Source organism: Mustelus asterias, chromosome 3, assembly GCF_964213995.1.
Source record: "Mustelus asterias chromosome 3, sMusAst1.hap1.1, whole genome shotgun sequence".
In the NCBI taxonomy this organism is placed as follows: domain Eukaryota; kingdom Metazoa; phylum Chordata; class Chondrichthyes; order Carcharhiniformes; family Triakidae; genus Mustelus; species Mustelus asterias.
This window is the reverse complement of record NC_135803.1, coordinates 42,493,380-42,514,876: the sequence shown is the minus strand read 5'-3', so window position 1 is coordinate 42,514,876 and position 21,497 is coordinate 42,493,380. Positions and strand designations below refer to the sequence as shown.

The following is a 21,497-nucleotide window of genomic DNA, read 5'->3' as shown; positions in this document are numbered from 1 at the left end:
CTGCACTGACCATCTGATTTCCATTCTGTTTGTTTTAATGGAATGAAGTCAAAGCTGGTTGTAAAGTGGACAGTCCACTCTGCCAGATTATCACTCAGGCATTAAAGTTGAAAATTTACCTCTGCTCCTTAATTTAAGTATTGAAAATAACTTCAATTGTAATCAGCTGTTGGCCACACATTGCTTCGAGTTTTTAATGTAAAATTTCCAACTATAATCCTGCAGATTCTAAAAATATTTCATGTCTTTTTTTGCTTTCAGCTCGGAAAAGGCAGGGGAAATCGCCACTGTTCCACTCACAAGAGTAAGTGCCTCTTAATGTATTTGTTGCTTCTTTAAGCCACTTTGTTACAAGTTTAAATAAAAGACGGGATTAGGTGGGAGTTAAGCTATTTCTAATGTGCTGGTGCGAACTTGATGGGCTGAAGGGCCCCTTCTGCGGTGTATGATTCTATGATTCTAAGTCAGTAGATTTTAATAAAGGTACTGTTTAGATTAAGAATATGGTGAAGCAGCGAAAATTGTGAAAGAGTTTGGTTTCCAGATCCTAAGTTCGTAGTAAAATTTTGGCTGAATGTTTTCCTGCAATCACACGTCCTTCGCTGTGAGAAAACATGATGAACATCATCTGAGTAATACAGTAGTGGTTTTTTTTTGCTGTCTTCTAATCTTCAAAGAGCACAAGCTCTTGTGAACTCCTTATGGTTTGTAAGAATTTAGTGGTTTCCTGTGTGCGGATCCATCAAGTGTTCCATGCTGCTATCTTGACCGTATGTAAGCTGCGTCTTCAAACTTAAGAACAATGGTGACTGATTCAAAGAGGATTATTTTTCCAATTGACGTTGTAGCAAAGACTCTCATCTATCAGCAGTTCAGATCTGAAATTTTGACATCCACTGGTTATGGTTTTCTAATGAACAGTCAGAAAATTCAGTCATGCTCAGCTACACGATTTCCATTACTGACAATAAGGATCACAAAACAGACTCTTAAAATTACCCACAAGGATAATTGGTGCCTAAAGTGCATTCTCTACACCTTCATGGTATATATAAAATAAATTATGTAACCTCGGTATTTTTACTTCTATTACTTTATTTGCTATATCTTGCAACGGTTTTAAGTTTTTTAGGGTGGCACGGTAGCACAGTGGTTAGCACTGCTGCTTCACAGCTCCTGGGACCTGGGTTCGATTCCCGGCTTGGGTCACTGTCTGTGTGGAGTTTGCACATTCTCCTTGTGTCTGCGTGGGTGTCCTCCGGGTGCTCCAGTTTCCTCCCACAGTCCAAAGATGTGCGGGTCAGGTTGATTGGCCATGCTAAAAATTGCCCTTGGTGTCCTGAGATGCGTAGGTTAGAGGGATTAGTGGGTAAATATGTGGGGGTAGGGCCTGGGTGGGATTGTGGTCGGTGCAGACTCGATGGGCCAAATGGCCTCTTTCTGTACTGTAGGGTTTCTATGATGATTAGTCACAAGTTTACATGTTTCCATGCTTTTTATAATTTTCATTTTTAGTGCTGAATATTTCCTTAACATCATTAGCTACTCTTGTAAGTAGATGTTCCATTGTCTATGGGTCCGCGTGTGTCTTTACCTGTTCACTGAACGAAGTCTACGAATTGAACAGAGATCCTTTATTACTATACTTATTGGAGCATATCACATAATGCTATGTGACCTTATCTTTGTGTGGATGAAGAATAACTCATCATACTATGACTCAAGCTATTAATGGCCAAATAAAATTTGTTGATTATTAAACAATTAAATTAAAGTGCAAATAGTATATTCAGCAATGGCAAGTTTTAATCAGCTCCCTGTGAAGTCAGAAACAATAAAGAAGCTATTTTTGTGTTAATTTCCAACATTGAACTAAACCTAGAAGTGCATTTCCTTTACTTGTTATCTAGCTGTATGTTATAGAGTCATTCGTGTAGTATCCAATAGTTTGTTTCATCTGTGTTTGATTATGATAGTCTGGTAACTGATGTTTGTACACTTGCTTGATTGCTTAAGCCTGTGGTTGGAACTAGTGAGTTAAGCACTAGCACCACACAGGGAATGTTACAGAAGGAATTTAGATTCCCAGCTCTGAAAACGTGTTGAAACCCTGTAAGTTATAAAAGTGTTAAAGCATTGTTGATAAATATTTAGAATTAGAGTCTAATCTGCATTGCTCTGAGATAACAAGATATATAAATACATAACAACTGGCTCATCATATTTTCCTATGGCCTTCAGATTGATGGCAGTTTTTGGGTAATACCAAAAGGATATAGGGCAGAATTTGATGCAATTGATGTGAGTTCAGGCCATGTCACTTCTGAAGAGAGGCCCAACCACATTAAGGACTGGATTTTTGCCACTGAGGAAGACATTGCTAGGCTCACTAGACCTGCCTCCAATATGTGTAATTTTCACCCCAGGGTGGGGACAGGATAGAGTCAGGCCCACCAAGCGCATATGCATAGCATAGCCAGCCATGGAAGTGAGTGTGCATCAAGGTGGGCTGGTTAGAAAGGCCACCTCAGTTCTCTGGGACAATGTCCCAATTGTCTTACAAGCTATTAGGCCGTCCATCCCTAAAACCTTCTCACGCTCCCACCCATCCTGCAGTGACCTTCATATCCTCCATGTCAACTCATGCCTTCTCATACCTCCATGCACTTTCATAGCCATAGACTCATTATTCACAATGGGCAGACCTCAGGATTCATGTAGAGTTAAAATACATTAATATCTAACAATCTAATGTAGCTCTCATTTAACTACAATGGATCATGGAAAACCTCCCATTCAGGAAATCCATTCAAAGCTTTTCAATCACATCAAGTACTTAATTTGTTGTAAAAACAAACAAATCTTTATTCAGACTGCATTCAGACAGCTAATTATTTAAAGCCTCTCTAAGCTGCCAATCAAACTGTGCATTGAGAAACTCAGCCAAGCATTCATGTGATATAATCATAGTCCTTGTGGGGAAGTATGAACAAAGTATTGAAACTGCATGAACAAATTCTATTTTTTCTAGCCTATACCAGATGGCCTGTCAGCCATGACAGTGCAACAGAGGGCTTGGTATTGTTACTGTCATTGACAGTTGCAATCTTTTTTAATGCTTAAAGATTGAAAGATACTTCAGATCATGTCAATAAATATTTACATCTGCTCCATCAGTTTGTGGTCCCACACACTGTGGGTTAAGTCTTTTGCAACAGCCAAAATGGGTTCTATTTGAATGCAGCAATAAGTTCAAATAGCCCTACTGAGTTTAGGCTTCCCCACTATGTGATTCCTACTTAACTCTCCTTTCCCATGCTGGCAAAGATTAAATCTGTCGGAAATTGGGGTGGGAGGAAACTTCCACAATTTTTAACTGGCTCTGTAAAAATCCTGCCTAAGTGTCTGTCAAGCAGTTCACTAGCTGGTGTTGGGCCTTCCATAGGACCCCAGGGGTGGAAATCCCACCTGCTGAGAGGTGGTGACAGCTGTCGTTATTACACCCAGGGACCCAGGCCACAGGTGAATGAGGGCAGGATGGGGTTTCTGGGGGGTGGTTGTCGGGGGGAGAATGGGGAATGTCAGACGCAATGGCAGCAGGTTGGTTTCCAGCCGTTCATCAGTTAAAATTGTATTCAGGGCTTGAGGGCATCATTAGATTTGGGTCTGTACATTGGAAAAAGGACTTACACAGCTTCAGGTTGCACACATGCTACATTTTCAGAAGATCAGGTTGAACTATAAGTAGCAGGAATGGCATAGACTGTCAATGGGTGATTCTCCTGGCCAAATTTACCTGTTTTGAATCCGGCCAGGTAGGATAAATATTAGTGCTCACATTTCCCTTAGCATTGGATAGCCATCCATTGGGTTCAATGAGATCTTTATTCCCACAAAGGCAATTAACAAACAAACATCTATAGTAAAGAGAATCATAGAATAATACAGCACAGAGGGAAACTATCCAGTCATCCTCGTTCCCATGCCAACTCTTTGACAGCGTTATTGAATTAATCCCAATCCCCTGCTCCATTGGATATTTCTGATTGACTGGAATAGCTGAATCAAGTTTGGGCAATCCAGTTATCTGTTCCAAATACTTATGATGATCTAAGGCCAGTAAACAATCCATAGCCAATGCCTTTGGAGTATAGACCATCATGTATCTGCTCTGCATATTGAGAAAAAGGTGACAGTAACCAGCCGTGTATAGTCTGTAACCTACTACAAAGTCTGGTAAAAATAAATCATCATGGTCAAAGCTATTTCATTTGTATCATCGTTATAGATTTTTTAAAATAACGGTTCAGATTTCTTCAGTTTCTAACATTTACTGCTTTATATCCATGTCTATCTCATGCCGCTCCTGTATAATACGAATAGTGTGTTCTTTTCATGCTGTTTATCAAATCTTGAATTCTTGCTAATCTATAGGCCAGCCTTCAGAGTTGTATGCATGTGACAGCAATAGTGGCTGTAACTTAAAACCATTTTATTTAGTGTTCCTAACACATTTATGTATTACTTTTCACATTTACTGGATTCATTATTACCATGTCATACTGTGAAAACGTTAATGCAAGTCCCTGCAATTGTAATTCAGTGAAGATAAAACATTAAGTGTGATTTGTTTATAAATAATTCATTCTCTAAGTAGTCTTGGCACAGGTGTACATATATCTTTCTCAGAAGCATCTTTTGATATTCTAGATAAGGTGCTAAGGAAAATAGTAGCGTTTTTAATGGTCTTTTGACACAGGGTTCCAAATGTAATTAAATGATGAAATTCACTTTCCAGTTTATGTATTTTTATGTAATAAAGCCAGGATATGATAAAGCATACCTCACATTATTCAGATCAGGTCTGAACTACTTGATAATATAATTCCTCACTTTTTTTTTTGCTTCTCACAAATGTGACTCTAAAAACATCTAGTTAAATAGGTTTTTTTTCACAGGGTGCTGGCTCGGCCAACATTTAGTGCCCATCCCTAATTACCCTTGAGAAGATGTTAGTGAGCTGTATTCTCAAACTGCAGTCCATGTGGTATAGGTGGTATCAGACCTGATCTGAATAATATGAGTTACCCTCTACAGTGCTGTTAGGGCGAGAGTTCCAGACTTTTGACTGAGCGACAGTGAAGGAACGGCAATACAGTTCCAAGTCTGGATGGTGTGTGGCTTGGAGGGGAACTTACAGGTGCTATTCTTGTCTTTCTTGGTGGTAGAGGTTGCAGGTTTTGGAGGGTGCTGTCAAAGGATCCTTGATGATTTCCTGCAGTGCATCTTGTAGATTGTTATATAGTTAACTGGTGGCATGATAACTTTAAGAGCTGATCATATGAATAGATGGTGATATCATTAGGGTGTTTACACAGGCTGCTCTGTTACTTTCAGTTTTTTCCTCTATATAGGCAAGTGCTCCGAGAATACACCAGTTGCATGTTACTTCCTTATTGACAGTGTATAATGAGTATTATTGATCCTATGTATAACATCGTAGTAATTTATCATGACCACTGAGGTAAAGGGGGAGGGATGTTATATATTTAACCATTGGCATGGTTGCTTTAAGAGCTATTCACATGATTTGATGGTGATGTCATTTGGGTGTTTGCACAGGCTGCTGTTTTACTTTTAGTTTTTTCCTCTGTACAGGCAAGCGGGCCTAGAATAAACTTGTGATGGTGTTACTTTGAATCTATGTGTGCAAACCACATCTTTTCTTTTCATTAAAATCCACACCCCCTAACATAGAACAGTTGGCAGCAGTGTGTACCATTTACATGGTATACACTGCTCGCCAACGCACATTTGAGGTGGAGGGAGTGAGTGCATATGGTGATAGATGGGATTTCAAACAAGTGAGCTGCTTTGTCCTGGATGGTGTTGAACTTTTTGATTGCTATTGAAGCTGTACACAGTGGAGAATATTCTATCACACTCCTGGTTTATGCCTTGCAGATGGTGGACTAAGTTTGATGAGTCAACAGGTGAGTTACCCTCAACAAAATTCCCAGCCTCCAAACTGCTCTTGTTGCCACTGTATTTATATGGCTGGGTCCAGTTCAGTTTCTGGTCAATGGTAACCCCCAGAATGCTGATCGTGGGGGGATTCAGTGATGGTAATGCCATTGAATGTCAAGGGGAAATGGTTAGATTTTCTCTGGTTGGAGATGGTCATTGTCTGGCACTTGTATGACTAGAATGCTACTTGCCACTTTCAGCCCAATCCTGAACGTTGTCCAGGTTTTGCTGCGTTTGGACATGGACTACTTCAGTAACTAAGAAGTCACAAATGGTGCTGAACATTGTGCAGTCAGCAGCAGACACTTCTGATCTTCTGAGGGTTCATAGAATCCCTACAGTGCAGAAGGAGGCCATTCAGCCCATTGAACCTGCACTGACAACAATCCACCCAGGCCCTATCCCTGTAACCCCACACTGCTAATCTCCCTGATTATGGGTCAATTTAGCATGGCCAATCCACCTAACCTGCACATTCTTGGACTATGGGAGGAAACCAGAGCATCCGAAGGAAACCCACACAGACACGGGGAGAACGTGCAAACGCCACACAGACAGTCACCCATGGCCGGAATTGAACCTGGGTCCCTGGTGCTGTGAGGTAGCAGGGCTAACCTCTGTGTCACCTTGCCGCCTACGAATGGATGGTTGTTTTTGTATGATGTATTTCTTTCCAATCAAATTGGACTTACTGTCAATATTTTATACAAATATGTGTTTTACATGTTGAGAACTTTTAACACTGTGTAACCAAAACTAATAACTAATTTTATGGATTTATCTTTTATGATCATAATCAACTTGTCAGAATTGTATTCAGAAGCCTTGTATGGGCTTATAAAATTAAATGAAAGTAATAAATTTAAAATAGTAAGAAAAGACTTAATGAAGATCAATTTTTAACACTTCCCATCCTGCAGAAACAGAGCAAGTGAGCTGTTAACATTGACTTAATTTGATTCACTGACCCTTTCCTGATATAATTGTGCCTGCCTCCATTTAAACTCCTCACATCATTTTGAAGACTGCAGGACATACTGGAATCGGGTTAGTGTTTCATGAATGCATGCAAATGAAGGTTGTCGGATATAATTAACATCCCATCATGGTATTAATTTGATGGACTAGGAGTTGGGACTAGCTGGCAGGGCACTTTGGTCGGCATGAGCTGGTTGGGCCGAAGGGCCAGTTTCCATGCTGCATTGTCCTATGACTCTGTGACCGAAACTCCCTCATACTGCTCAGGCTGCTGATTAAAACCTCACAGGACTTGCTTCGGGTATTAGCTGACCCTTTGAAAGGCTATTCAAAAGGGGCAGTTGAATCATTGGATTTTGTGTGCTGAGGGGAATTCCGAAGGATTTTGGAGCTTGAAGATTACTTGTTTCTGTTTCTCTTAAGCTACTGCCTTATCTCACTGCGAATAAACTGTCACAGTTTATCATGGGTGCTATCTTTGCTTCATTACTTTGAATGGAGAATTTGCTGAGAAAGAACAAGCAACAATATTCATTGGAACAGCACTTTTAATAGAAAACCTCCCCAGGCATTTCAAAGGAGTATTATCAGACACAATTTCACACTGAGCCACAAACTAATAGGTCAGATGATCAAAGTCTTGAGGAGCATTTTAAGGGGGAAAGAGAGACAGAGGATTAGGAAGGGAATTCCAGAGCTTAGGGCCCAGCTTAGGGCAAGCTGAAAGCACGGGCATCCATTATAAAAATTAGGAGGCTTAGGAGATGTGACTTGAAGAGTGGAGCAATCTCAGAAGGACTGCAGGAGATTTACAAAGATAGGGATGGGGGAGACCGTGGAGGATATTTAATTCAATAAAAGCAAACTACTGCAGATGCTGGAATCTGAAACAAAAACAGGAATGCTGGAAAATCTCAGCAGGTCTGACAGCATCTGAGGGGACAGAATAGAGCCAACGTTGCAGCTCTGACGAAGGAAGGAGGATCAAGGAAGAAGGAAGGTCCCGGTGCATTGCCCGGGACCTTCCACTCAAAAGATCTTGGGAGTGTCCAGTGCATCTGACTCCCCTTTCTAGAGACCTGGGTGCCTCTGGCACAGTGGACAGAATAGAATGGTACAACAACACCTGTGGTACCCACAAGTAGGCTGGGGCATTCCAGTTCCTGGCAGTCCAGAAGATGATCGCCAAACGCATCTTGGGCATCAGGGCCGGGTAAACAGCAGGACACTCCCACCTCAGATGTAGATCCTGGAGACACACCTAGATGCAGCAGGAGGTTTTGTATGGTTAAAAAATTGTAATTGCACAGCTTGGCATGGGTGATGTTGGGCACTTAGATCTGTTGAACACTTACTTTTGTTTTAATATTACCTATAGCTGTATTAAATCTCACTTTCGTTCACCACTTTTAGGCTGCATGAACTGTACTGATTTCTAAATGGAATGGTGCTTCTGATCTGTAGAATCCTTTAACCAAGCTCCCATCACTCTGAGATGACCCACACAATGGAGTCTGCGAGCTGGCATCAGACAGACAGGGAATTGTGGGGAGCTTGTATGGCCCAAAGTGTGGCCCCCAAGTGTTGGAGTAATGAAGTTTCTTTATCAAACATTTTTCTTTCATTTACTCTCTCAAGTTAGTTCTTCTATTGCTTGCAACTGAAGTGTCCCCACTGCCAAATGAACATGGCGACCATTTGGGTCTCCTCAAGATGTGTATCTGCTGCCTGGACAGGTCAGGTGGAGCCCTGTAGTATAACCCCCAGACATCAGCGGTATCTCTGAGGATATCACAGAACATTTCTCACTGTGAGTCACCATCAACTTCCAGCATTGAATGGTCAGTTGACATTCGGAGAGTCCCTATCACCAGGAGTTATGACTCCTCACACCCCCCCACCAGCTGGGCACATAAGAGTGTCCACATCCTGAAGGGACACCCGCGTGTCCTCCCTAATTCTCATTCTTCAGGAACTGTGTGGTGATGAGGACCTTTCTTTGCCTCCTTTGCAGGCTGCTCCTCGGTGCCCTCCTCAACTTCCTTCTCCAGATCCTCTTCCAAGAGCTTCTCACCCCATTACAGAGCCAGGTTGTGGAGGGCACAGCATGCCACCAGATTGAGGGAGACCCTCTGGGGGTTATACTGCAGGGCTCCACCTGACCTGTCCAGGCAGCAGATATACATCTTGAGGAGACCCAAATGCTCACCATGTTCATTCGGCAGTGGGGACACTTCAGTTGCAAGCAATAGAGGAACTAACTTCAGAGAGTAAATCAAAGAAAAATGTTTGATAAAGAAACTTCATTACTCCAACACTTGGGGTCACACCCTGGTCCATACAAGCTCCCCACAATTTCCATATGCTTTTTATTTATACCGGGTCAGCTGACCACTGTATCATTTTGCCATTGGTTACATTGTCTACTGGGTCAGCTGATTGATGTTACCATTTGTTACATAATAACAGATCCACTGTTATCATTGGTTACATTATAACACCAGTGTCTTCACCATGCAGTTGATGTCCTGAACCATTAAGTTCATACCTGAACTGTGGAGTTCATGGCCTGAGACACACTTTGGACACCTTCTTTCATGGGTCTGGCATCAAGCCCCAGGCTCTCCACTACGGTCACCACCTTTGCAGTGTTGGTCTGGGTACCTTGCATTGCCGGCACAACTTCCTGCAAGAGAAGGCTTTGGGACACCTCCAGTCAACCTTGCAATAGCTAGTGTCACTGACACCCCTTCCTGGTTTTCCTTATCTGCCTTTGCATCTCCAGCAGCTGAAGGACAAACAACGCCAGAGGCACAGCACCTGGTGGGGCACAGCTAAGTCCTGGGATCCAGCAGACCTCCGATTGTCCAATTCCTGGGACATTCCTGCCTCGGGCTGATATGGATCAGGAGCAATGTGGTGCTCACCAGATAGTGACCCAGAAGCCTGCCTGCTAAGATCGCCCAGTGATGTATTTGTCTCTGCGCTGGTAGAGGGTGCAGGTGACAGCCGTGACACATCCTCTATGTCCTCCACCGACATTTCAGAGCTCTGGTTGTCAGTTGATACTGGTTCCCTGCTGGTGGATGAGCCAGGCTGTTTGAATTATTTTCCTGTAAGGGAAGGGACATGGTGTTAGTGCATGGCAAGGGCAAAGGACTGAGAGAAACAGACTCACGTGTGTTTGGTCAGATGGAGCAAAAGTGCAAAGGCTCCTCACTTTTCTCTCTCCCTCCCACCTTGCTCTCTGCACAAGTCTACTCCTGTTCTTCCTCTGAAAGTTGAAGGGCTCTTTCCTCAAAAGGTATCAGGATCCAAAGCTCCGCCAATGCCATCGCCTGAGGCATTTGAAAATCTCTTAACGGCTGTGGTCCGTTCGTGCTGACGGGATTCACACCGGTTTTCGTACCGAAGTTGACACTTAGCTTAATTTTGGAAAATTTCCACCCAGTGTTTCAGGTTAATGACCTTGTGTCACAACTGGAAAAAGTTTTTAAAATGTGGCAGGTTTTAAGCAGGTACAAACTCAGGGAAAGAGGAGAGGAAAGATCAGAAGGGACTGTCTATGATAGGCAAGAGCCTTAGATATAGCTCTTGAGGCTAAATTGGTTATTAAGGGATATGGGACGAAGGGGGGATCAGGATATTGAACTTGATGATCAGCCATGGTCAAAGGGAATGGCAGGGCAGGCTCGAAGGGCCGAGTGGCCTACTCCTGTTTCTAGTTTCTGTGTTTCTATGTAAATGGAAAATGCTGAAACTAGGTTGGCTCTCCCCTCTACCTCGGCTTGCTACACTGATAACCTCTAGAGTTGTGGTAGGGAGGGGAGGGAACATTGTGTTGGATTGCCAAACTGGATTGACTCCTATGCCTCTTTTAGAAAAAAGATACCAAAAAATGCCAATGCCAGAACTTGTCATAAAACTTCATGACTAAAAACAGAGAAAAAAAACTAAAAAGAAACCGAAAATGGCATTGATAAAGCTTTGAAATACAATGGCTGGAATTCTCCAGCTGTTCAGGCCGGCGAGATTCTCCGGTCCCACCGGCAGCATATCCCTGCCCGTGGGTTTTCCGCCGGTGTGGGGTGACAGCAATGGGAATTCTCATTGACAGCCGTGGGACAGAGAATCCCACCACTCTCAAACAATGCGCCACCTCCCGCCAGGGGGAAACACATGGCTGGGAGGCCAGAGAATCTCACACAACATTTTTACTTCAGGATTCTTTAAACGTACTTCCGTGAACAGTACACCCAATCAACCTCAGACACCCATTGAATGAGTGGGTAAATGGATGGATGAATGGGAGTTGGATTAACTCATTGGCTGGACAGCTGATTAGTGATGCAGAGTGACACCAACAGTGCAGCTTCAATTCCTGTACCAGCTGAGGTTATTCATGAAGACCCCACCTTCTCAACCTTGTGGTGACCCTCAGGTTAAATCACCATGAGTCACAGCCCTATGGCCATCTGGGACTGTGACGACTTTACCTTGAAATGAATGAAATCTACGCAAGACTAAGTACCGGGGACTTAATTGGATATCTAGATTATGTGATCTGTGGCTCATTTTCCAAATAACTGACTGCAAACAGGTACAAAACCAGATTTAAAAAACTAATTTGCGTGCAAAATGAAGGAATACCTTCAGTTTTTGCGTGCTCCACCTGATGTCCATTATCAAGCATAATTGACAAGAAAAACTTGCACTACTTGCTTAGCAACAAAGAATTAAGAGCATTACTTGCCCTACTTGCACTACTTGCTTAGCAACATACAATTAAGAGCATTACTTGCCCAATAGCAGAGCATGATCTGATTTGATCAGATTATTATTATTGGCTGTCTCGTGATTCCAATACAAATGCAGGCCAGAACTTTCAAACAGATGGAAAATGGCAGCAGAGACCTGGACCTGGAATTCCCACCCCCATCTTCCCCCTTTTCATGGGGGCGGGTTCTAATGTATGCATCCATGGTTAATGGAGACAAGCGGATATTTTAAAGTGCAACTGTCATAGCTAGACCTGATTTGGGCTAGTAGGATCCAGAAACACAACTTGTGCACTTTAGACCTAGTAGGAGAAAGTCCAAAGCTACCCAATTTTTTTGAAGTGGTACAGAACCCTTTTTTCAATGTCCCAGACACCTTTGGAAAAAGTCAGGAGAGGTAATGTGCTCTTTGGGAGTGTTAAACTTAGACAAGAATGGGCATTAAAAGTGCATAAACTCATTGGAACTATCAAATTCATTGAATCCATTGCGAGAATTGTTAAGCTATGAAGCTATTTAAATATTGGAAAATACTGTATGCAATTTTGAAAAAAATCCGTGCTTGCCAATTCACTCTGTTGACAAAACCTGACAAGTTATCATTACAAGATAAGCCCCTGCAGGATTGATTCCACAATCTATTGTTATCACAGGTGCCTATCAGTTCATAATTTGAGAGCTCCAAGTGCTAATGAAGTTTTTGAAGTGGGATCTTAACTACATGTGCTTGTTATAAAGGATTAAGTGGTTAAATGAATTTAAATATAGTGAATGGTCCTTCACTATATGGTCAATTAGTCCTTTTTGAAGTAATGAATTCATTACTAAATTTACTCTCAGCATGGGTCCTGAGGTCTGCCCATTGTGGATATTGGGTGTGTTGATAGATATAAGGATAAAGGGTGGTGGATGGGGACATGGGTTGACATACATTGGCACTAAATTGGCAAAGGGGCGATAAAGTTCCATAGGAGTGGGTGGAGGGGCATAAGTTGGCAGAGGGGCTAGAAATGTATATGGGGGTGAGTGAAGGGTCGTAAGGCATGGAGGGTATGGGTGCAGTGGTCAGTGGGTGGGGGACATTAGGTTTTAGGGGCTGGCATGGGTGGGGTATGGAATGTATGTGTGCATGGGGACTGGTTTTTGTTTTATTGTTTTATATCTTCAACAAAGTGCCGGAACATCGAGGCAGTCCTTCCAACAGCTCACGCCCACACCTGGCAGCATCTGAACTCTTTCCAGGGACTTCCGCCATGATCCCATTTTCCTCCCGCCTGACCAAAAATCGAACTTCTGGAGCACCTTTTCCCTGGTCGGGTTTGCAGAGCTGGGTATTTTCCGACTCTGAGCTCCCGACCCAGGAATGAAACTGCAGGCCGCAGATCTTGAATTTCTTTTCCTTCAGTGCTCTTTCATCTATTGCCATCTATTGTCAAAAGGTGGGTAATACAAGAGCCTTTTTTTCTGAGGGTGCGCAATTCTTAAGAGATGTTCCAAACCAATGGTTTTATAACAGTCATCTTTTTCACATTGTTCATAAAATCAGATTTTAATTTTAATAGATCTCCATGCTACCACTATTAAACAATTATGTGTTAGCAGTCAATGAGTCATTCACAAATAACATGTAACTTATTTCATTATGCAAATATATAGTTTTATAGTTGCAGCCGTGAATTATATAGACAGTACAGCATTGGTTACATTTGAATCACTATAACAAAATAATCTGAAGATGTCTAATGCCATAAACCACAAGAACAAACCTTAAATCATTTGAACCTAACAATAGGGATAAGTTTATCATTGTTAGGTTTTTGAATGACCTCTCACAATCTAAGATGCTGCAATGCCTTTGAAGCATGTGAAAGACCCTGGTCAGGTCTCATTTGGAATACAGTGCTTAGTTTTGGTTTCCTCACATGGTGGTTAGATTTGAGCTTTTGCAAAGAGTGCAGAGGAGGGGCCTCGAGATCATTCCCTGTGTAAGCCATCCTAGTTACCCAAATAGGCTGGAAGAGTTGTGACCCTAAAGTGTAGACCTAAAAGAGATCCGATCAAATTTTATAAGCTGATGAAGGGAATAGATTCTGTTCTGTTCGGTAGTTGTTCCAATTAAATAGGTTAGTGGGGTACAAGGGGTCACAATTTTAAGTTGCATATGGCCAGATCTCGGTTGGATGTCAGGAGGTGGCTTTTTCCCCAGAAAATAGGGGTCTTTAGGTCAGGCTGCTGGCTTGTGCAGTGGATGCTGATTCATTGAATTTGTTCTATCGAGATCTGTACCTTTTTCTGGTTGGGGCTGATAATCACATCTTACATAAGTGGGATACTTGAAGGAATACAGGCCCCTTTTATAATTTTGGAATAGTTTTTGTAGTTTATATTGAGGAATTCTTTAGAAACATTGTAGCAGGATTAGGCCATTTAGCTCCTTGAACCTGTTCTGCCATTCAATGACATCAAGGCGATCAGCGACCTAATTCCATATATCCACTATTGTCCCATATTCCTTCATACTTCAGCAAACAAAAATCTATCAATCTCAGTTTTAAAACCGGCAATGCTAACACATTGATCTAGCATCAATTGCCATTTGCAGAAAAGAGTTCCAAACTATATCACCCTTTTTGTGAGGAAGTGTTTCCTCAGCCAAAATTCTCCGACCTTGCCAGCACATGGGATTCTCCAGTCCCACTGCTATGAATGGAGATTTGGCTGAGTGCCAAATTCTCCACTCTTGCTGGCAGCGGTAGCAGGTCGTGTGAGACTGTGGAATTCTGGCTCTATTTTCACTCCAGTGATGTGCCTCAGGGGTCAGTGCTGGGACCATAACCTTTCACAATATACATTAACGATTTGGAGGAAGGAACTGAAGGCACTGTTGCTAAGTTTGCAGGTGATACAAAGATATGTAGAGGGGCAGGTAGTATTGAGGAAGCATGGGGGGCTGCAGAAGGATTGCACAGGCTAGGAGAGTGGGCAAAGAAGTGGCAGATGGAATACAAAGTGGAAAGTGTGAGATTATGCACTTTGGAAGGAGGAATGGAGGCATAGACTATTTTCTAAATGGGGAACTGCTTAGGAAATCAGAAGCACAGAGGGACTTGGGAGTCCTTGTTCAAGATTCTCTTAAGGTTAACATGCAGGTTCAGTCAGCAGTTAGGAAGGCAAATGCAATGTTAGCATTCATGTCGAGAGGGCTAGAATACAAGAACAGGGATGTACTTCTGAGGCTGCATAAGGCTCTGGTCAGACCTCATTTGGAGTATTGTGAGTGGTTTTGGGCCCCGTATCCAAGGAAGGATGTGCTGGCCTTGGAAAGAGTCCGGAGGAGGTTCACAAGAATGATCCCTGGAATGAAGAGCTTGTCGTATGAGGAACGGTTGAGGACTCTGGGTCTGTACTCGGAGTTTAGAAGGATGAGGGGGGATCTTATTGAAATTTACAGGATACTGCGAGGTCTGGATAGATTGGACGTGGAGAGGATGTTTCCACCAGTAGGAAAAACTAGAACCAGAGGGCACAACCTCAGGCTAAAAGGACAATCTTTTAAAACAGAAATGAGGAGGTATTTCTTCAGCCAGAGAGTGGTGAATCTGTGGATCTCTTTGCCGCAGAAGGCTGTGGAGGCCAGGTCATTGGGTGTCTTTAAGACAGAGATGGATAGGTTCTTGATTAATAAGAGGATCAGGGGTTATGGGGAAAAGGCAGGAGAATGGGGATGAGAAAAATATCAGCCATGATTGAATGGCGGAGCAGACCCGATGGGTCGAGTGGCCTAATTCTGCTCCTATGTCTTATGGTTTTATGGTCCTATGGTCTGAGAGGTCTGGCTCAAATTTTTAAACTTTGCCCCCAGTCTTAGTTTCCTCAACCAGTGGGGAATACTTCCTTCCAAACTACTCTATCTGTACCTCTTAATGTCTCTAACACATCAGCTGAATCACCACTTAACCTTATAAATTCCAGGGAATGCAATCCATAACAACAGAAAAGCAAAATACTATGGATCCTCGAAATCTGAAATTTAAAACAGAGAATGCTCAGTCGGTCAGGCAGCATCTGAGGAGGGAGAAACAAAGTTAACACGCTGTAACTTCCGAACTCCCCAACATCGGATTTGAGAAGTACCCCAGAGATGAGCTGGGGAATCCCTCTCGGAACTTCCCAGATATGGGTTAGCACGGGATTGCCTAGAAGTGAAAACTTCCTCTGGGCAAATAAAAACAGAAATGCTGGAAAATCTTCACAGGTCTGGCAGCATCTGTGAAGAGAGAAACAGTGTTAACGTTTTGAGTCCGTATCACTCTTCTTCACAGCCTTTTCTTCCTTTGGTCTCATGGTGAACAATCACTGAAACAATTATATGATGACATCAATAAGTTCCATCCCACCATCAGACTCACCATGGACTATTCTCCGGAATCGGTTGCATTCTTGGACACATGCATCTCCATCAAGGACGGTCACCTCAGTACTTCACTGAACCGCAAGCCCACGGATAACATCATGATGCTCCACTTCTCCAGCTTCCACCCTAAACACGTTAAAGAAGCCATCCCCTACGGACAAGCCCTCCATATACACAGGATCTGCTCAGATGAGGAGGATCGCAACAGACACCTCCAGACGCTGAAAGATGCCCTCATAAGAACAGGATATGGCGCTCGACTCATTGATCAACAGTTCCGACGCGCCACAGCAAAAAACCGCATCGACCTCCTCAGAAGACAGACAAGGGACACGGCGGACACAGTACTTCCCCGGAGCGGAGAAGCTATGACATCTTCTCTGGAGCCTTCAACATGTCATTGATGAAGACGAACATCTCGCTAAGGCCATCCCCACACCCCCACTTCTTGCCTTCAAACAACCACACAACGTCAAACAGACCATTGTCCGCAGCAAACTACCCAGCCTTCAGGAGAACAGTGACCACGACACCACACAACCCTGCCACAGCAACCTCTGCAAGACGTGCCGGATCATCGACACGGATGCCATCATCTCACGTGAGAACACCATACACCAGGTACACGGTACATACTCTTGCAACTTGGCCAACATTGTCTACCTGATACGCTGCAGGAATGGATGTCCCGAGGCATGGTACATTGGGGAGACCATGCAGACGCTACGACAACGGATGAATGAACATCACTCGACAATCACCAGGCAAGAGTGTTCTCTTCCTGTTGGGGAGCACTTCAGCGGTCACGAGCATTCGGCCTCTGATCTTCGGGTAAGCGTTCTCCAAGGCGGCCTTCACGACACACAACAACGCAGAGTCGCTGAACAGAGACTGATAGCCAAGTTCCGCACACATGAGGGCGGCCTCAACCAGGATCTTGGGTTCATGTCACGCTATCTGTAACCCCCACGACTTGCCTGGGCTTGCAAAATCTCACTAACTGTCCTGTCTGGAGACAATACACATCTCTTTAACCTGTGCTTAACGCTCTCTCCACTCACATTGTCTGTACCTTTAAGACTTGATTACCTGTAAAGACTCGCATTCCAACCATTATTTTGTAAATTGAGTTTGTGTCTTTATATGCCCTGTTTGTGAACAGAGCTCCCACTTACCTGGTGAAGGAGCAGCGCTCCGAAAGCTAGTGGCTTTTGCTACCAAATAAACCTGTTGGACTTTAACCTGGTGTTGTGAGACTTCTTACTGAAGTGGTACTGAGCATCCTAGAGTCATAAAGCGCTGGCTATGGAGGTCGTAAATGCGTTGGTGTTAATTTTCCAAAATTTCTTAATTCTGGAAAGGTTCCATTAAACTGGAAATTCAGAAGGGAATGAGGCAGAAAACAGGCAACTAAGAGCCTGCTAGCTTGACGTCTATTGTGGAGAAGGTGTTAGAATTGATCATTAAAGAAGTTATAACTGGAAAAACTCAAAGTAATCAGGAAGATTACCTGATGGTTTTGTGAAAGAAAAAATCATGTTTAACCAATTCATTAGAGTTCTTTGAAGGAATAACATCTGCTGTGGATGAAGGGGAGCCTGTAGATGTATTGTACTTGAATTTCCAAAAAACATTTGATAGAACAAAGAACAAAGAAAATTACAGCACAGGAACAGGCCCTTCGGCCCTCCAAGCTGCATCGACCATGCTGCCTGACTTAACTAAAACCCCCTACCCTTCCGGGGACCATATACCTCTATTTCCATCCTATTCATGTACTTGTGAAGGCACCCTTTAAAAGTCACTACCGTCTCCGCTTCCACTACCTCCCCCAGCAATGAGTTCCAGGCACCCACTACTCTCTGTGTAAAAAATCTGCCTCGTACATCTCCTTTACATCTCCACTACTCTCTGTGTAAAAAATCTGCCTCGTACATCTCCTTTAAACCTTGCCCTTCGCACCTTAAACCTATGCCCCCTAGTAATTGATTCTTCCATCCTGGGAAAAAGCTTCTGACTATCCACTCTGTCCATGCCTCTCATAACCTTGTAGACTTCTATTAGGTCTCCCCTCAACCTCCGTCGCTCCAGTGAGAACAAATCAAGTTTCTCCAACCTCTCCTCATAGCTGATGCTCTCCATACCAGACAACATCCTGGTAAATCTTTTCTGTACCCTCTCCAAAGCCTCCACATCCTTCACGTAGTGTGGCGACCAGAATATTACAAGTGCGGCCTAACTAAGGTTCTATAAAGCTGCAACATGACTTGCCAATTTTTAAACTCAATACCCCGGCCGATGAAGGCAAGCATGCCATATGCCTTCTTGACTATCTTCTCCACCTGCATTGCCACTTTCAGTGACCTGTGTACCTGTACACCCAGATCCCTTTGCCTATCAATACTCTTAAGGGTTCTGCCATTTACTGTATATTTCCTATCTGTAATAGACCTTCCAAAATGCATTACCTCACATTTGTCCGGATTAAACTCCATCTGCCAGGGTGGCACAAAGGTTATTGTGGAACATAAAAGCTCATGCTGTCGGGGGTAACATATTGGCATGGGTGGAAGATTGGCTGGCTGGCAGAAAACAGAATATATATATAAATGGGTCTTTGTTTGATTGCTGGATGTGATAAGTGGAGTCTTGCAGGGGTCTGTGCTGGGACCTCAGCATTTTACAATTTACATCAATGACCTGGATGAGGGGAGTGAAGGCATGGTAGGTAAATTTGCAGCTGACACAAAGATAGGCAGAAAAGTAAGTTGTGAAGCTGATGGGGAAGGATTTTCCACCGCTGTTTTGGGTATCAGGAATGGCAGAGAATCAAAAGCAGGAGACCGAAAATGGCTTTTACACCGGCGGGACTTCCCCATTCAATTGTCCCCGCCTGCCCAACTTTAAAAAACAGGGCATTGGCAGGACCCAGTTGTCTTTTAAACTCTGACACCCCTCCCCCCCATACAAATTTACCCATTGAGGAACTTGCCAAGTTTTTTGTCTCATCTAATGAGTCAGTCTTATCTAAATCTAGAATCTTAGTAGCTGTTTCATGTTTCCCCTTTCAAACACTACATTGAGCTCAATCATATTATGATCGCAACAAGTTAAATTTTCATGTTAATTGAATCCGGCTGATTACTCATTACTAACTCTTGTGATGACCTGTCCCCTATTGTTTCTAAGACATAATGGGCAACATATAATGCCCCCTCCCGAAGCGATTTAACAAGCTGAGGGCATTTAATCATGTGAGAGGATGGTAGGGAGGGGCCCTGTTCCCTTCCTGCCTACAATGGGAAAGGCACATCGATGACTTTCCCTTCCCACAGCCAATTGAGCCCCTTAAGTGTTACATAACCAGCAGCAGGTGGGGCACTCACCACACATCCTGAAAAGCAAACCCTATTGTTTTCACTTGTGGAATTCTGTAGGGGGATCCTCGTCCAAAGGCACTCAGTGCCTGATCGAAGGACCCAGCATCGGGCAATGAGGGTGTATTTCCCTTGCTGCCGACACCCTTCCAGCCCCATGACCCCATCCTGGCCTGACTGACTTGTGGCCTGGCTCCCTCGGTAATCCTCGGCTTCTTCCTGGGTGTACTGCCAACAGCTGCCTCAGATCCTGAAGGTGCTGCCTACAGTGAACAATTGTGGGCCTCTCGTTGGCCCAATGGGAATTCCACCCCATCAGTTCCTTGGTTCAGGAGATGTCTGCTGCTGGCCACTTAAAGGTTTGAGAGGCATTTTAACATCAGTGGGCCTTCACAATGCAAGCATTTCACCAGCTGTCCAGCTGGCTGGTGAGAACCCGTCACCTCCATTAAATACTACCCTTGTTTCACAAACTATCCTGGACACATTTCTTTCTGGCATCTACTGGTCTGCTTATCCTAATCTATCTGAAGGTTGAAATCTCCCATTAAAACCGATGTGCTTATTTAATCTCACCATGTATAAAAGCAGTGACTTCATAACTATTATCAGGGAGCTTATGCATGACACCCACTTCAGTCTTGATTGGTTTTCTATTTCTTAATTCCATCCATAAAGTCTCCATTGTCTGCTTACCTCTCATTATATCCTCTCTTACTATTGAAGTGATTTCTTCCTTAATCATTAAGTGTACTTCTCCCTTTCCATATCATTTTCCTGGCCTTTTTTGTAGAGCTTTTAGCCTGTAACAGTTAGTTCCTCATCCTGACCATTGTGTAGCCTTGTCACTATGATGGCTGCTATGCTATACTCTCCAAATAGAATTTGTGCTAGCAATTTATTCAGTTCATTCCATCTGCTCCATGTGTTCGTATACAGAATGCTAATTTTGGTCACACTAACCTGTCCTCCTTTAATATTTTACTCAAATTCTTCCTGCTTCTTTTCCTCCCAGAGGAAATTGGCCTCAGATTTTTGCCTCTCTCAGGAGATGGTGACGTAGTGGTATTGTCACTGGACTAGTAATCCAGAATCCAGTACAATAAAAGTTTAATGATGATCATGAAACCATTGTCAACTTTTGCAAAAACCTATCTGGTTCACGAATGTCCTTTAGGGAAAGAAATCTGCCTTTCCCATTGTAGGCAGGAAGGGAACAGGGCCCCTCCCTACCATCCTCTCACATGATTAAATGCCCTCAGCTTGTTAAATCGCTTCGGGAGGGGGCATTATATGTTGCCCATTATGTCTTAGAAACAATAGGGGACAGGTCATCACAAGAGTTAGTAATGAGTAATCAGACAATCCTTGCCAGGTCTGACCTACATGTGACTCCAGAGCAACAACAATATCCTAAATGCTTTAAATGTCCTCTGAAATGGCCGAGCAAGCCACTCCGTTCAAGGGCAAAAACAGATGAGCAACAAATGCTGACTTTGTAGGTGATGCCCACATTCCACCAATGAATTAAAAAGAAACATGGCTTTGGGTGGGAGTGTTCATATAATGGATGGGTCATGCTGGATGAAGCAGAAGGTTTTTAACTTGTCCATGTATTTGTATGAGCCAGATGTTATATGATATCATTTTGTTAAATGTTGATATCGGTCAAAAATGATCAGGTGGGGAACCGTACTTGCATAACTATTGATTTACCATTCCATTAACTTTTTTAAAAATGGCCTTTTGAGCAAAATTGGTAAGAACATTTTGGGAACTATAAGGAAAATATTATGTGTTGATGAAGTAGTGACCCATACATGTGCTAAGAAGAGATGATGTGGAGATACACTGAGGGAGAATTTAGCATGGCCAATGCATCTAACCAGCACATCTTTCAGACTGTGGGAGGAAAGCAGAGCA

General features: G+C 43.2%; 1 protein-coding gene across 1 annotated transcript in view; it reads left to right on the top strand.

The window, feature by feature from the left end:
* The first annotated feature begins 267 nt into the window (after positions 1-267).
* The window catches only part of LOC144490399 (uncharacterized), a 95,613-nt gene continuing 74,383 nt past the window's right edge, over positions 268-21,497 (top strand). The window contains exon 1 of the mRNA XM_078208147.1: positions 268-304. The gene's annotated coding sequence lies outside the window, so the exon portion shown is untranslated. The remainder of the gene's footprint in view (positions 305-21,497) is intronic.